The following is an 18,017-nucleotide window of genomic DNA, read 5'->3' on the forward strand; positions in this document are numbered from 1 at the left end:
GCTAAAAAATGTGTTATCTGAATTGAATTTGGCATCCTGTATTTCAATCTGGCAACCATATTCACTGGCCAAAATAAAGTGCTTCCATAAAATTATTCACAAGGTTGCCATCCCCTGCCTCACACCCATACCTATGAGTTGAGCAATAAATCAATAAAGGCAATATCCTTGAGTGGTAAAATGGCCTGTAGGCGAGCAATAGAAGATTAATCTGATGGAAGAGATAACAGCTAAAGAAACACTTTTTACTTATGTAATTTTTAAAAGTGGAGCGAATCAAGGGTTTTGATCAGCAAAGAAAGCATAGAAAAATCCAAAATCTAAACAGGCACTACCCCCAGGTGTTGGGGTAGATGTGCCCTAACCTGTAAAGCAAATACACCAGTCCCTCCAGGGAGCAAATACTCTAGTCTCTACTGGGGAGATGGGTGCTTGGAGAAACCATATATATTTGAATTGTGCAACTAACTCCCTTTGCCTTGATTCTATGGTAGCAACAATTTTCTGATTATAATTTAGCTTCCCATAAAGATCTGCCTGGAAACAACTGTCTATTTTCAAATCAAATCCCATGAACAATTGTTTGTCTTTGTAAATTAATAAATTGGCATTCTGGTTTACACATCGGACTCTTGTGAACATCCTTATCGTGACTTCACATTCTCAGCATCAATCAACTCCCAGACCTTTAGACAATTGAGTTTATGAACATGCAAAACTGAAGACCAGACCCCAAGCTGTGGTTAGTGCTACAGTGTCAGGCTTGTTGCCAAACAGCTTCCCTCCCCTGGCAATTCTCACATCACCCTGGGAGCCTGCCATGTAACAATAAATGCATTATAACAGCAATAAACCGTTACTATTAAGCAGTTTAAGATGAGTGAAAATAGATCATTTGTATTCAAGCTATACATAACACAATGCAATAACTATATATTCCACTGAAACAAAATTTAACTTGGTGGACCCCAAAATTAATAACACCTAGATGGACTTCCTAATCTCTTGAACTTTTGGTTTGAGAAACCTACTAATTTTAGACCTATTAGAAAGTATAACGCTGAATATCTGCAGTGTTAGAAATGATAACTAACTTTTAATTCTATAAAAATTAGACACCTAAATTATGATAAATCCCACATGCATGGGAACAGATATACAGCTACATGTACATACATATTTATAATTTTTTTTCAATTACAGTTGACATTCAATAATATATTAATTTCAGGTGGTGTACATACATATTTTAATCCATTTTAATACAGTCTTATCATTACAGAAACTGAACCTGAGTTATGAAAAATGCCAAGTTGGGTCATTAGTATTAATGAGGTATTGAGTTCTGTATGTGTGCATCAATACCTTCATTCATAACCCACTTACACAGACACATAAGCAGGGCCCACTTGTCACCACATTGTGTTTCTGGTTTTTTTGTGTTGTAAATGTTATCATCATAAAGTGATTCTGTTTTTCCAAGGCTATAACTGGGGGGGTTGCTCCTGCCAAAGAACTCATCTCCAAATAAATCATCGCTACAACAAACAATATGTCATAAAAGAAGAAAGACCTCAAAATGAACCTCTTCAAAAATTAAAATAATGAAGTTCTTTTATTCATGCAATAAATAGTTATAAAGGAACTTTATGATTTATACATACATGCTCTGTGCTATAATGTGTGCATAAGTGTTCTGTACACATTTTATTTAATTTACTTTACAAGGGTACTCAATGTACACACAGCACAGAACACAGGAAACCCAAGTCTATCATATATTTTACTAAGATAAGTAACAGCTATAGCAAGCATTAAATATTTAATGATTGTATTTGCCTTCTTAGAATTTTGAAATGATTTTGCAAGATCATCTTGATGTGGGGCTATAAAATGTTGCCCAAAGGAGTTTGCAGTAAGGCCTCCTTTTCTTCTCCATAAGCTTCCTTGAGCAATAAGCATGGCACCAAAACCCGTCAGGGTGCCCAGTAAAGAATAGTTTCTTTAGGAGCTGGGCCACAGATTTAAACACTGGAAAAGCTGCTTTCACTGCAAGAAAGAATTGGGCCACTGCCAGACTCCTGCGGGGCCTCCCATCTCTAAGAATCTACAGCCTGTGAAGTCTTCCATTAGGGTCACATTTCCCACAAACTGCCTCTCAGCCTCACACCTTACAGCCCCCTACAGCTGGCTTTATATCCCCCACAAGGGCAAAACATACCTAAGAATTATAGCACTATCCCCACCACCAATTAACTCTGGTGAGAAAATACATTGACCCAGCCCCTGCCTGGAAACTTCCATACTGAGCAATATAAGGAACACCAACAAAACAGCAGCTCTGGCCTCCAGTCCCAAATACATCTGCATTTGGAGAGATCTGAGAGGCCCCTATTTATCAGAAGATTGGACTAACCATCTTGCCAAACTTCAGATAAGCCAAACCCAGTATGCCTTACTCACATCCCTGCTTTCCTTTGTCATCACCCAATGTGTAAGCACCCAGTTCAACTTATTTGCTATGTGACCTTGGGCAAGTCAGTTAATTCTGTGACTGTTTTCCTTCTGTAAAATAAAGGCTCTATTTTATGAGGGTATGAGAATTAAATGAGATAATACATGCAAATATTGCTGAGTTATTATTGTTATTATTAAGTTACTATTATTGTTGTTATTACTGCTGTCCTCTAATCTCATTCCCATATTTCTCTGTACTTCTTCTCCACCTCACCTGACCTCTCATTTCTTTATTTTAAATTTTTTTATTGATTTTTAGAGAGAGAGGAAGGGAGAGGGATAGAGAGATAGAAACTTCCACCACCCTTCCCTGCTTCATCACATACTACTTTATACATAAAATAGAAGAGATGGGATTGCCCTTATCTGCCTGCTACCAAACATACAATTAAAACTGTCTAGGGCTCTCTGTGCTTCTTGGACTTGTAAGTCTATTTCTTTCACCAGGTAGGCAAAGTTTTCTATCATTATTTTTTCAATAGGTTAGAAGCCCACATCAAGACACATCAAAATTAAAATGCCAAATGTTAAAGACAGAGAGAGAATCTTAAAAGCAGAGAGAGAAAAGCAGTTCCTTACCTACAAGGGAGCACCCATACGACTGTCAGCTGAGTTCTCAACAGAAACTTTGCAGGCCAGAAGGGAGTGGCAAGAAATATTCAAAGTGATGAAAAGCAAGAATCTACAACCAAAATTAGTCTACCCAGCAAAGCTATCATTTAGAACTGAAGGTCAGATAAAGAGCTTCACAGATAAGAAAAAGCTAAAGGAGTTCACCACCACCAGACCAGCACTACAGGAAACGTTGAAGGGTCTCCTTTAAGAAGAAGCTAATGAACAAAAGAAACTGACAAACAAATTAGACCCAGAGACACTGACACATGCAACAGACGGTCGTATCTCAGAGGGAAGAGGGAAGGGGGGTGGGGGGTGGGAAGAGATTAACCAAAGAAGTTATATGCATATATGCATAACCCATGAACACAGACAATAATGGGGTAAAGGCCTGGGGAAGGGGTGGGAGCGGGGTGGAGGGCACCAATGGGGGGTAAAATGGAATACCTGTAATACTTTCAACAATAAAGATAAATTTTTTAAAAACTGTCTACCCCATCTCATTCCATTTAATTTTTCTCATTTGTATAGCTCTCTCTCTTTCTGAGAACAATCTCTCCAGCTGATCTTTGAATTGAATTCCATAACTTTCTGCTTTCTCAGAAACATGCCTTTATCAATTTTCCCTTTTCTCTTTTAATTTCTCTCTCTCTCTCCCTCCCTCACCATCTCTATATGTCTCTCTCTCTCAAGAGGTGAAGTTTAATTCTCCTCTCCTTGAAACTGGGCTGCAACACTCACTCTTGGACTCTTGAGGTGCCATGTAACAAGTCTGCCTACCCAGAGTCTATCTTTCTGTTAGAAGACCCAAGCTAACCATGTGGAGAGGCTATCTGGAGAGAGAGATGCTCAACCTGCTCCCAACTATTCTAGTTTCTAGCCATTCAGATCACCCCAACTGAGGGCCCAGATGTCATGAAGCATACATGAGCTATCTTTGATGTTCCTTATCTGAACTTCTGACCCAAATTATCATGAGACATGATGATAATGATGATGATGATGATGATGGTGGTGGTGGTGGTGATGATGATGGTGATGATGATGGTGATGATAACTGTTTTAAGTCACTAAATTTTGAGATGATGTGTTACACAGAAATAAATAACTGCAAGTTAAAATGGCCTTCATGTTGCTAAATGCAATAGACATGTTTTCATCCCTATTTTATCTGACCTGTTAGCAGCTCTTGTCACAATTAATCATTCCCTCTTTTTGAAACACTCTTTCCTTGGTTTATCTGACACATTACTCATCTGACTCTCCTCAGACCTCTACAAATATTCAGTTATAACCTCTCCTCTAGAGATTTCATAATCTCTCTTTAGGTGATTTCATCTGTATATGGGTCTTCAATTACCACCTCTTCATATAGCTCACAAATTTATATCTCCAGCTTTTCTCTGAGCTCCAAACATTTCTTTCCGAATGCCTACTATACATCTCTTGGATGTCTCAAAAGCACTTCAAATTCAACATATTCAAAACCAAAGTCTTCTTTTCCTCCTGCCCCTAAAACCCAAAACAATGAATTGATCCTATTGCAGTATTCCCTCTCTCAGTGAATGGCATCATAACCCATCTATTTACAAAAGCCAGAAACCAGGGAGACATCCTTGCTATGTCTTCTCATCTTCATGTGCAAGCCATCCTGAAACCCTGTCAATTTTGCCTACTAGATCTCTCTCTCTCTTTTTTAATTCCTCACCTGAGGATATTTTTCCATTGTTTTTCAGAGAGAGTGGAAGGGAGAGAGAGAGAGTGGGACATTGATGCAAGAGATACATCGATTTGTTGCCTCCCACAGGCCCTGACCAGGGCTGGGGATTGAGCCTGCAACTGAGGTACGTGCCCTTGTCCAGAATCAAACCTGGGACCTTTCAGTCCACAGGCCCACACTCTAACCACTGAGCCAAAACAGCCAGGGCTAGATCTTTGTTAAAGCTTTCTTCTTCTGTGTTTATGTCCACCACTCACCACCTCTAAGTTATCTTCTTTTCTCACCAGGCATATAGTTACAGCCTTCTAATTGAACTCTTTGCTTTCACTTTTGCCTGTCATCTAATTCCTTTTACAAACAGAATAGTCTTTTTCACTTTTAATGTTTTCAATAATTGCTATTGTGCTTAGGATAGGTACACAAATCATTAATATAGCCTCTGAGGCCTTGCATAACCTGGCCAGTATCTACATCAGCTTCACCTTATAAAATTCTCCACTTGCCCTGGCTGGGTAGCTCAGTTGGTTAGAGTGTCATCCTGATACACCAAGGTTGCAGGTTTGATCCCCAGTCAGGGCACATACATGAAGCAACCAATGGACCTGGCCACTGTTGCTCAGTGGTTGGGGCGCCAGCCTGTGCACCAGAGGGTCGCAGGTTCAATTCCTGGTTAAGGGCACATACCTGGATTGCAGGTTCAATCCCAAGCCCTGATAGGGGTGCATTTGGAAGGCATCCAATTGATGTGTCTCTCTCATATCAATGTTTCTCTCTCTCCCCCTCTCTCCATCTCCCTCTCCCCTTCCCTCCCTCTCTCCCACCCACTCTCTCTAAAAATCAATGGAAAAAATATCCTCGGGTAAGGATTAACAACAACAAAAAAGAATCAACCAATGAATGTATAAAGAAGTGGAATAACAAATCTCTCTCCCTCCCCCAAAATCAATCAATCAATCAATCAATCAATTTTTTTTAATATATCCACTTGATGACTGAGCTACAGCTGTACCAGCTTTCTTTTGTCCCTTATATGCACTGGGCTTCCTCCTGCCACAGAACCTTTGTGCATGCAATTGTACATGCTTTCCCCTCTGCCTGGAATGTCTTTTTTCCCTCTTTACCCAGTTAACTCCAGTGCATTCTTCAGATCTCTGGGGAGGTTTCATTTGCTCAGGGGAACTTCCTTGACCTCTCATACTTTTGTGTACCACTCACTCCTACAGAACACTCATTACAGTTGTAATTTTTCATGTATTTGAATAAATATTTGAATGTTTGTCTCCCTGGCTAGACTATAAGCTTCAGGCAGCAGGCATCAAGGTTGGTTTGCTTGCTACTGTACTCACAGTACTAACACAATGCCTGGCACATATTAGGTGCTAAACATATATTTTTGGAAGAAAGTAGGGGAGAAGGAAGGAAAGAGAGAAGTAGAGGATGGAGGAAGGAGAAAAGGGAGAGCAGGAGAAGGGAATCTCCCTCTCCTGTGATTGTTTATTTGTAAATTTTTATTCTACTTGTATTCCTAACAGACTTTGCTTCATTTATCTCTAATTCACGTTATGTACATAAAGGTCCATAATTGTCATATGTTCTTAATGGAGTGCACCTTTTATGAATATTAAATATCTCTTTGTCTCTTTTAATATTTTTAGCTCTGAATTCTATCTTTGTCTGATTCAAATAGTCCTTTTTTTTTTTTTTTTTTTTGCTAGTATTTGGACAAATCAAAGTTTTACTGTTCCTTTGCTCACCACTATTTCTTATATTCCACATGATCTTCTTTTTAAGGTTCATTTTTTTAATTTTGCTATAATACCTACTTGAGTAATTCATAAAGGCTCTGAATATGTCTGCAATGTGTTCTGAATAGATAGGAAAATTAGAATCTAAGAATCAGAGTTTTGTTCTGTGTATTGTTTCACTCACCCCCTTCCCCACTCAAGGTCAATTTTTCTCTTTATTCATTTTTGTTCTTTTCTTGTATGTTGTAGGTATTCTCAACATATTAGTGAATAATGGACAAGTACATCAGCAAAGATAGCATATTCACTAATATGCATAGACATCAAAGGATCAACAGAAATATTGTGAGAAAACCTACAACATAAAAGAGAAGAACCAAAATGAGTGGGAGGGCTTTGTGTAAGTGGGTTGCATGTGTTGACCTGCCAGCCTTCACTTTAAAGTGGGTGGGTATGCAGGAGACAAGAAGGCTGTTCCCTTATTCCCCACAAATTGCCAAAACAATTTTACTGTTCCAGTGGAGGACTCCGGTGTATTTCTCTCCTGGACAAAGCTGCTTCTCTTTTGTTTTTCCATATATTCTGTGGAAGTCCAAATTACACCAAGGTCTGCTCTGTTTTTGTTTTTTGTTTCTAGGATCCTACACTCAGATTAGCAAACTTTTGGAAGCAATAGCTCACTCTCTTTATGATGAAATTTTTGTCTTTAACCTTAGGATGGATTGGGGGAAGGATGGAGAGGACTAATCATAGTGGGGCCCAACTGGTTCTTCTTTTCTGAATACATTTCTTCAATTGACCAGAGTGGGGCCCCACCACCCCTGCTCTTTGTATTTATGCATTTTGGGATTTTTCTCTTGCAGGTTTTGTATTGGATGACTCCTCCTCTCTTATCAATATGATCATATCTAATTTCTATCCTTAAGAAATTCATCTCAATTTCTGAATTACTGATGGTACATTTTCCTTTAATTATACCACTCTTGGGTTTTCTTTTCCGCTACTCTGATATTTTAAGGGATTTGAGGAGGGGAGGATGGGAACAAAGTTGCAAGTATTTAGGCTGCCATCTTGATCTAATCTGACCAAAGTCATTTTCTTATGTCAATTTTCCTGAGGCAAGGAGAGTGGCCAGGGCTCACTCTGAGAGGCAAGGAGAAAGGGCCTCTTCTAGTGATGGCTTCTGATTACTCAGGACTTGCAGTAGAGGCCCATTAGGATTTAGAAATCTAGTACTGTATCTGCATATCAGTGCTTCTGAGAGAGCCAAGGCACCAGCTAGCAGGCACCGCCCTTGAACAGAAAAGTGAAAGAAAAAGTACCCCCTTGGGGTGAATTAATTAGAACAAAGCACCCCTTTGGGTAGTCCAAGTATAAAAATGTTCACCTTTCTCTGCTTATAGGGGCATCCCTGCATTAGGGCACAAGGCTTGTTGACTAGCAGAATATAGGCTAGATTTAATCCCTCCTTCAACACACACACACATACCTCTTCAGTCACGGACCTTTGTGCAGGGCATACCCTGCAGAACCAAATATGGTAAACAACTGCCCAGAGATAAGGCTTCCACACTCTGGGGTTTCTCCCAATTCCATGCACAGGCCTGAAAGGTCAGGTTCAAACTCAGAGAAATTTTCCTTAAGTGAGCATCTTATAAAAGCAGCTTTTGCTCCCTGCCATCCACCACCCCAAGACATAGGCCTCTGACCTTCCTGAGCCCTTGCAGAGCCAACATTACAAAGCAGCCCTGAGCTCTTGCCTTCAACAACTGGTGAACTCTGCTTTTAAAAACTAGGCCTTCCTTGCTTCTCATAGAGCCACTCTCAGCACCTAGAGGAGAAGTCTTTAATGCAAATGCCCAGGAACTATGGACAAGGACTCTACTGACCTCCCTCTCCTGCCCCCACAATCTATCCCCACTCATTCAACCTGGACTATCAGCATATATACCAGAAGTAATTCTCTTGGCAACCCTACAGGAGATGATAGATATAGATAGATATAGATATAGATATAGATATAGATATAGATATAGATATAGATATAGATATAGATATAGATGATATAGATATAGATATAGATATAGATATAGATATAGATATAGATATAGATATAGATATAGATATAGATATAGATATAGATACAGATACAGATACAGATACAGATAGATATAGATATAGATATAGATATAGATATAGATATAGATATAGATATAGATATAGATATAGATATAGATATAGATAGATAGATGATAGATAGATAGATAGATAGATAGATAGATAGATAGATAGATAGATAGATAGATAGATAGATAGATAGATAGATAGAGATGATAGATAGATAGATAGATGATAGATAGATAGATAGATAGATAGATAGATAGATAGATAGATAGATAGATATGATAGATAGATAGATAGATAGATAGATAGATAGATAGATAGATAGATAGATAGATAGATAGATAGATATGATAGATAGATAGATAGATAGATAGATAGATAGATAGATAGATAGATAGATAGATAGATGATAGATAGATAGATAGATAGATAGATAGATAGATGTAGATGTAGTAATATATGTGCCCTTCTCTAATACCATCTCCCAGAAATTATCTATATCAATAGTTTGTTGCATTGCCTTCTTGACTTATTACTATGTTTACATGAATATATAAGGCAAATATATCTATTTACATTTTTAAAACAAAAATAGTATTAGTCAATACTCATTGGGCTACAACTTTCTTTTATTTCACACATAATGCATCATAGACACCTTTCAGATGGATACATACAATTCCATAACTTTGTTTTTAGTGGCTGCATAGTGTTCCAATGCCCAGTACCATGATATATTTAGCCCAACCCTGCTTAGCTTCCAAGATCAGACAAAAGTTGGCTTGTTCAGACTGGTATGGCTGTATGGCTAAAAGCCCTCTTACATTTTCCCTTATGCCATCCTCACATTCTCAATAGAGTTATAGCAGCTTATGGATAAACTATTATGTTTACATTATTATGATTATGGTTATTGGTGTGTGTGTTCACCACCCCAAGCCAACTTTCCTTCCATCAATATTATTATGATTATGTATAAATATTTACTGATGAGCCAGGTAGTGTATTATGATTACATTTCCTTTCTTAAACAACTTTTTATTTTCCTGGATTTAATAATTATCTCTCCTTTTCACTTGTTTAGTTTTCTATGGTGCTCCATGGAGTTGTGCAGTGCACAGTCTGAGCAGTTAAACATATCAACCCTGTTTGCCTATGGCTAAGTCTTACCAAACTATCCAGCAAACTTTCAATATAACTTTCCCTACAGTTAAATTAGTAGATAACCTATCAGTTTCTTTTTTTTTTTTTTTTTCCCTTAAGCCTCCTATCTTCATACAATCTCTTGTGTCAGATATCATTTCCTGGATGCCAGGTCTTCTTTTTTGGTTTACTCTCTAGGTTTAGTGAAGCATGTCCTCCAATTGCTTCTTGAAAGAGTGTGCCTGGAAGGAAATTTTGAGAAAAAATACATTTATTCTATTCTAATTGAATATTCTACTCAATTGGTAGTTTAGCTGAATATAGAATTCTATGTTGGAAATGATAGTCAGTAAGAACATAGAAGGCATGGCTCCATTGCCTTTCAGCTTTGCCTATTTCTGTTGAGAAGCCCAATGTCATTCTAATACCTAATCCTTTGTATAGGGCCTTTTAATTTTTCTTAATTCCAGAAGCTTTAAAAAAAATTTTTTTTAATATGTTTTTATTGATTTCAGAGAGAAGAAGGGAGAGGGAGAGAAAGATAGAAACAGCAATGAGTCATTGATCGGCTGCCTCCTGCACACCCCCTACTGGGGATCGAGCCCACAACCTGGGCATGTGCCCTGACCAGAATTGAACCATGACCTCCTGGTTCATGGGTTGACACTCAACCACTGAGTCACACTGGCCAGGCCTCTCAGAAGCTTTTAAAGTCTGTTCTTAAGTATAGGATTCTGAAATTTCACAGTGGTATGCTTCTATGTGGCCTTTTCTACTCACTCCTGTTTCATTTTATGAGTATAATATTGTCTTTTATTTCTCTGAGTAAATTAATTGGAGTAGAAGCACACCAGTTATCTTTATTTTTTTGTCTGCTCCTTGCGTTGTCTCTGTTTTTTCCAAGTTCCCCCCACCCACCTTTTTTTTTTTTTTTTTAATCCTCTGGCTTTCATGTTGGAACTTTCCCTGAACTGTCTGAAATCATTGATTATTTGTTCATATTGAATAATAGGGCACTAAAAAGCTGAATAGAAGTTCTGTGTGCCTGGGGTGGGGGCTGGGGGGATTTTGTTGTATGGTGATTGCATGTCAAGATGCTTTTTTGGTTGAGATATCAGTAGTTTTTCCCTGGGGTTTCAGTTTAAATTTCCTACTTAGGATATAAGCCTAGTTGCCTATATTTGAGAAACTGGATGTGGGAAGAACCCCTGACTTTCCTCTATTCTCTCTCTTTCAGTCTAGTACACTCTATTACCTTTATTTGTCTACAAGTCTATAACCACTCATGGTCATTATCATTTGTTTTTCATCTATTTTTAAAACTTCTTATTGTAAATACAGAAATGTACAAAGAATAAGTGTATAGTTCAATGAATTTTGACTAGTAGAACCAGCTGGATCATGAACATCCAGATGTCTCTGGTTAAGATTCTACAAATAAGAAACCTCTTTGCTGGTGTAACATATGTGAATCACTTCAAACAGTCCATAGTATATTGTGAGTGCTTCTATGAGTGTTAGCTATCACCATCATTCAGGCACCTGATCACCTGCTTTTCATCTTCATAAATGTGCTTTCATGTAACATTTATCTCCTAGTTACATGGAAGGTGGAGTCTACATTCCAGTTTTTCCTTTCCTTCTTGTTTTCAGGTAGTTTCTGTACTTCACTTCTGTACTCTTTACAAAATTTTTAATTTTTATGTAGCCTTATTTGTCAATAGATGGCCAAAGGCCACTGGATAAAAATCAGCAGCTATGAAATAAGTCAGACAGAAAAGGACAAAAAACATAAGACTTCACTCATACCTGGAATATAAAACAAAAGAGTAGTAAATGAACAAATGTAACAAAACAAAAACAAACTCATTGATACAAACAGAATGGGGTTATCAGAAAGGAATGGGGTGGGGAAAGGTGAAATGGGTAAAGGGGGTTAAATACATATTAATGGATGGAAACTAGATTTTTGGTGGTGAGCAGGCAATAGAGTATACTGATATTGAATTATATAATGTGGCCCACCCGAAATTTATGTTATTAACCAATGTTACCTCAAAAAAATTAATTAATAAAAATCAGCAGCCATTCCTTAGAAAAACTCAATGGGATAGAACAGAACTTTTTGTAAAGAGTATCAAAAAGCCATGAGCAAGCATCAGAATCAAGTAATTTCCTATGAAATTCAGAAATAAAACACGGATGTTCTCCATGGTATTCTGAAGGTTCTGAAATGTAATAAACCAAGAAATTGAAATATGCTGTATAAATCTAAAAGAGAGAAAGAAAGAAAAACAAAAAGATGGGAAAAAGTATAATTGTTTGCAGATGATATGATTATATGCATTGAGAAGCCAACAAATGCAATTTTAAAACCATTAAAACCGAGAAGTATATGCAGTGGACATCTGCTGTTTTGGTTTGCCCAGCATTCCTTTCTTCCTGCTTCTGGTAATAGCATTCTTCTTCCCTTGGAGGTCTGCTCCTCCTTCACTGTCCTGTCAATATAGTCATGGTAGGATGGGCTATGAGACTGCCCTTCCCCATTCCCTGTACACACACACACACACACACACACACACACACACACGCGAGCACCTAACCCCGGATGAGCTACGCATAATATCAAACTCTGCTGGACACGGTGGCAACTCCAAGGGGAAGGCATGTGACCCAGGCCAGAGATATAAGTCCTTTTTTAGAATATTCCAAATCAGAGAATAGCACTCTCTGCTCTTTCTAGAGAATAGTACTCTCTAAAAAGAAGTAGCTTTCTCGCCCAGCCGGCATGGCTAAGTGGTTGAGCATCAACCTATGATCCAGGAGGTCATGGTTTGATTCCCAGTCAGGGCACAGGCCCAGGTTGCAGGCTAGATCCTCAGTAGGGGCATGCAGGAGGCAGCCCATCGATCAATGACTGTTTCTCATCATTGTTATTTCTCTCTCTCCCTCTCCCTTCCTCTCTGAAATGAATAAAAACATTTAAAAATAATTTTAAAAATAAAAAGAAGTAGCTTTCTCTTTCCTTTGGTTCTTGAACTATATGGATGTGACCGTAGAGCAGTTTGTAGCCCTGTCTATATCATGTGGAAGAATCTTAGAGAATGAGGCAATGCAGAAAAGAGAGAAGCTGAGAAAAGAGATGAGGAGATGACTGAGAGCCTAATAGTATTTGAGTCTTTAGATCCTGGCCTGTCTGAGATCTGCCCTGCCCTTCCCAGTTATATAAACGAATAAACTGCATTTTCTTCTTAAGCTTATGCAAGTTGGGTTTCTATCATCTGCAAAGAAGAGTCTTAACTGATATAAGCCAGATGCAAGATAAATATACCAAATCCCATAGCTTTGTTTTTATTTTATTTTATTTTATTTTATTTTATTTTATTTTATTTTATTTTATTTTAAATATATCTTTATTGATTTCAGAGAGAGGAAGGGAGAGGGAGAGAGAGAGATAGAAACATCAATGATGAGAGAGTCATTGATCGGCTACCTCCTGCACACCCCCTGCTGGGAATCAAGCCCACAACCCCGGCATGTGCCCAGACTGGGAACCACACCGTGATCTCCTGGATCCTACGTCGATGCTCAACTGCTGAGCTACGCCCACCCAGGCCCATAGCTTTGTTTTTAAAAAAGTAATATAAAGTAGTTCCCTTTTGTTTTATTTTCCAATTTTTATTATAATAATTTTCAGACATAAAAGTTTAAAGAATTCTACAGTGAACACCAATATACTCACCACTTAGATTTTACAATTAACATTCTATTATTATATTCCAATAACTTTCTTTTATTCTAGCAATAACAGAAATAGAAACAGGAAAAAATGTATACCGTTCACAATAGTGGAGAAAGATATGTGTGAAACACTTAACCAGCACAGAGGTCTAAAGCTCCCACAAAATTCTGCTCTTGCTAGACAAATGATCAGGAAAGGAGCAACTTAGCAAGGCAGAAGATTTTAGATAACTGACTTACTATAGTCACTCGCCATGGGAAAAATGGGACTCCACCCCCACCCACTCCAGGAATAGCCAATTGGGGAGCCTAGGCTTCCAACCATGGCAGACACCCATCTTCTCCCCCATTCCCCAGTTTCCTCTCCCCTCCCCCCTCTTTGGGGAGTCTGAAATCCCGCCCCCTCCCCACTGGTGTGTTGTCACAAAGGAAGATGGGAGTCCCCAGTGCTGTCAGGAGGAATTGGGCCAGAATCACCTTGGCTGACCTTCCAATATCCTGTAGATAGTATTATTTAAGCTAGAATAACCCAGAGTTTGGGAACTGTATCTATTTCAGATTGTTTGTTTTTTTTTTTTGCTTTTGGTGCCAACTAGGCCCCTGCTAGGCTAGTGGGGTTTTCCCTGAAGGGATTGGTCAGATCTGTTGTCAATCATCCTTGAAATGATTAAATATACGGAAAATCCTGGGTAGAACTTCATGTGATAAAAGGGAACAAATGTTGCCATGGTGATTAATGTTTACTAAAACGCTTCTTCTGAGCCCTCAGGTTTCAGATTTGACTAGATATAGAAGAGCAGGACAATAAATCGTATTGGTCCTCCTGCGACGGTGAGTTAGCCCCCTATTGGAGATGGTAAAACACAGGGAGGGTATCCTTTAGGAACTTACTCATCTGCTTTCAGCCAAAACTCCAAGCAATGTCACATCTTTGGGCAATTTTTAATTATTCTTTATGTTGTACTTCTTTTCGTTATGCCCAAATATTTAGAAAAGGCATATTAGAAGTAACAGCCTTTACTCACCTGTGATATGGAGAATTTAGAGAAGAACTTGTTAGAGTCATAGTTCTCTGTCCACAAAACCCTCCCAAGCAAAGTGGTGACCACAGGAGGACCCTCAACAACCACAGCACTATAGCCTGATGAAAAGACCAAAATAGAAGATAATGAGAGATTTGGTTCAGATCACAAGTAAGATTATACTTTGGAGAATCCTCCAAATTAGCTGGAGGACACTTTAAAGGGAGACTATTTCTTAGCATTCAAGCCAACAGGGGCTTAGGCCATCATAATATTTAAAAGGGTATGCTATACTTCCAGTTTAAGATGTCAGTCTGAACAAATGTGTTTTTCTCCCCAAATTAGCTTTAAATGAAAGAAGAAAAAATATAAGAATAGAGCCATAACCACAAGAGATAACAGGAAAGGAAGGGTATGATTAACAGGCCAAAATTGTGAGGATTATTTTTAAAATATGAAATAGGATAAAATTGAGCAACCAGAGTCAATGAATCTGTGACACCATACCTACATGGGAGAGGGCTGCTGTAAAAGTGATTTCTCTGTTTTCTAACATAGCACCCCAAAGATAGACAATGTCACAGCCACCTGGATCAGGGGATGAGAATGACGATGAGGCCATCACAGAAGAAAATGGTGAGTCAGTGAACTAATAAAACTTAGAACTAAGTCCAAAAAATGTAAGAATATGTCTAGGAAGCTTGAGTAAATTATTAAAAGATTATTCCTAAGAAGATAAAGCATAATTAAAGCATTAATAGAAAATTAGTAGCAAGGTGGAAATAAATTTGTCCAGAGAATTGTTATTAGGTGATGGTGGTGAAGATGGCACTTCTGCTTTTGCATTGCTGTGGTTGTTTTATAGTGAGAATGAATTTGTGTAATATTTTGGCAAAAAAACTTTAAAGTTTGATAATATTCAGTGTTGCTAGTGGTGTGGGCAATCAGTGGTCATTCTGAAAATGGGAGTGTAGGCACAACATTTCTGAAGAGTAATATGGCAATCTATCAAAATTTTAAATATACTTTCCCCTTGACCCATACTACTTCTCCAAATAAATCCTCTAAAATACTTTTCCACATTCATTAAGATCTATGTTATAGGATGTTCATTGCTACATGATTGTAGTAGTAAAAAAAAAAATTAGAAATAACCAAATATCCAAAAATAGGAAAATTGTTAAACAAATTGTAGTATATCTTTACTACAAACTAGTATGCAGCCCTTAAACAGAATGAGATAGGTCTCTATGTATTGTCATAGAAAGACCTCCAAAGTATATTAAGGTGTTGTGTTTTTTTAAGTATATTAAGTTTAAAAAGCAAACTGTGAGCCCAGAGTAAGAAAAAAATAAGGAAATAATAAAGATCAAGTGGAAATAAATGACATAGAAACTAAAAAAAAAATACAAAAGATCAATGAAACCAAGAGCTAGTTCTTAGAAAAGACAAACAAGATTGATAAACTTTTAGCCAGACTCATTAAGAAACAAAGACAGAAGACCCAAATAAATAAATCAGAAATGAAAGAGGCAAAGTAATAACTGACATCACAGAAATACAAAGGATTGTAAGAAAATACCATGAAAAACTATATGCCAACAAATTGGACAACCTGGGCAAAATGGACAAATTCCTAGAAACATACAGTCTTCCAAAACTCAATTAGGAAGAGTCAGAAAACCTGAAGAGACCAATAACAACTAATGAAATTGAAGCAGGAAAAAAAAAATAATAATAAAACTCCCAGCAGCCCAGCTGGCACGGCTCAGGGGTTGAGCATAAACCTATGATCTGCAGATCGCGGTTCAATTCCCAGTCAGGGCACATGCCTGGGTTGCAGTCTTGATCCCCAGCAGGGGAAATTCAGGAGGCAGCCAATCAATGACTCTCTCTCATCATTGATGTTTCTATCTCTCTCCTCTCTTCCTTCCTCTCTCTGAAATCAATAAAATATATTTTAAAAAACAAAAAACCTCTCAGCAAACAAAATTCTTGGACCAGGTGACTTCACAGTTCTAAGAACTACAGCCTATCTTCCTCAAACTATCCAAAAAAATTTCAAGAGGAAGGAAGACTTACAAGCTCCTTTTATGAGCCCAGCACTATCCCAATTTCAAAACCAGATAAAGAAACTACAAAGAAAGAAAATTATAGGCCAATATCCCTGATGAACATAAATACTAAAACACTCAACAAAATATTAGGAAACCATATCCAACAATATATTAAAACGATCATACACTATGACCAAATGGGATTTATTCCAGGGATATAAGGCTGGTATAATATTTGGAAGTCAATAAATGTGACACATAACATAAACAAAATGAAGAATAAAAATCACATGACCATATCAATAGATGCAGAAAATGCATTTGATAAAATCCATTACCCATTTATGATAAGAAGTCTCAGCAAAGTGGGAATAGAGGGATCATACCTCAACATAATCAAGGTCATATATGACAAACCTACAGCTGGTATCATACTCAATGAGCAAAATCTAAAAGTGTTTCCTTTAAGATCAGGACCGAGACAGGGATGTGCGCTTTCACCACCCTTATTCAACATATTACTGGAAGTCCTAGCCACAGCAATCAGACAAGGAGAAAAAATAAAAGGCATCCAAATTGGAAAGAAAGAAGTAAAACTGTAATTATTTGCAGATGAGGTGATATTGTTTATAGAAAACCCTCAGGACTCCACCAAAAAGGTACCAGATCTAATAAACAAATTCAGCAAAGTAACAGGATACAAAATTAATATTCAGAAATCAGTGGCATTTCTATGCACTAATAATGAACTTTCAGAAAAAGAAATTAAGAAAGCCACTTTATTTACATTGCAACAACAACAACAACAAAATAAGATAGCTAGGAATAAACATAATCAAGGAGGTAAAAGATCTATACTCTGAAAACTATAGGACATTGAAAAAAGAAATACAGTGGTACCTTGGTTTTCAAAAGTCTCCATTGATGAACATTTTGGTTTTCAAACGCCATAAACCCGGAAGTAAATGCTTTGGTTTTTGAACATGCCTCGGAAGTCGAACATGCCACATGGCTTCCCCTGAATGCAAGATCCTGAGGTCTAGCTGTCAGCTGTTGATCCCTCGATTTTCAAATGTTTCAGAACTCGAACTGTCTTCCGGAATGGATTACATTCAAAAACCAAGGTACCACTGTAGAGGAAGAGACAGACAAGTGGAAGCATATACCATGTTCATGGATAGGAAGAATTAACATCATTAAAATGTCCATACCACCCAAAGAAAATTATAAATTCAACGTAATCCCTACTAAAATACTGACAGCATATTTCACAGATCTAGATCACAATAACAGATATCAAACTATACTACAAAGACACTGTAATTAAAACAGC

At 37.7% G+C, this 18,017-nt stretch overlaps 1 long non-coding RNA gene across 1 annotated transcript; it reads right to left on the reverse strand.

Moving 5' to 3' along the window:
• Positions 1-12,154: 12,154 nt before the first annotated feature.
• LOC148090413 (uncharacterized) lies at positions 12,155-17,803 on the reverse strand. The gene is made up of 3 exons (XR_015716487.1): positions 17,585-17,803; positions 14,631-14,746; positions 12,155-12,362 (listed from the first exon to the last, which is right to left on the reverse strand). It is a non-coding gene; the product is annotated as an uncharacterized LOC148090413 (long non-coding RNA).
• Between the last annotated feature and the right edge of the window lie 214 nt (positions 17,804-18,017).

This window comes from Miniopterus natalensis, chromosome X, assembly GCF_054644295.1.
Source record: "Miniopterus natalensis isolate mMinNat1 chromosome X, mMinNat1.hap1, whole genome shotgun sequence".
Taxonomy (NCBI): domain Eukaryota; kingdom Metazoa; phylum Chordata; class Mammalia; order Chiroptera; family Miniopteridae; genus Miniopterus; species Miniopterus natalensis.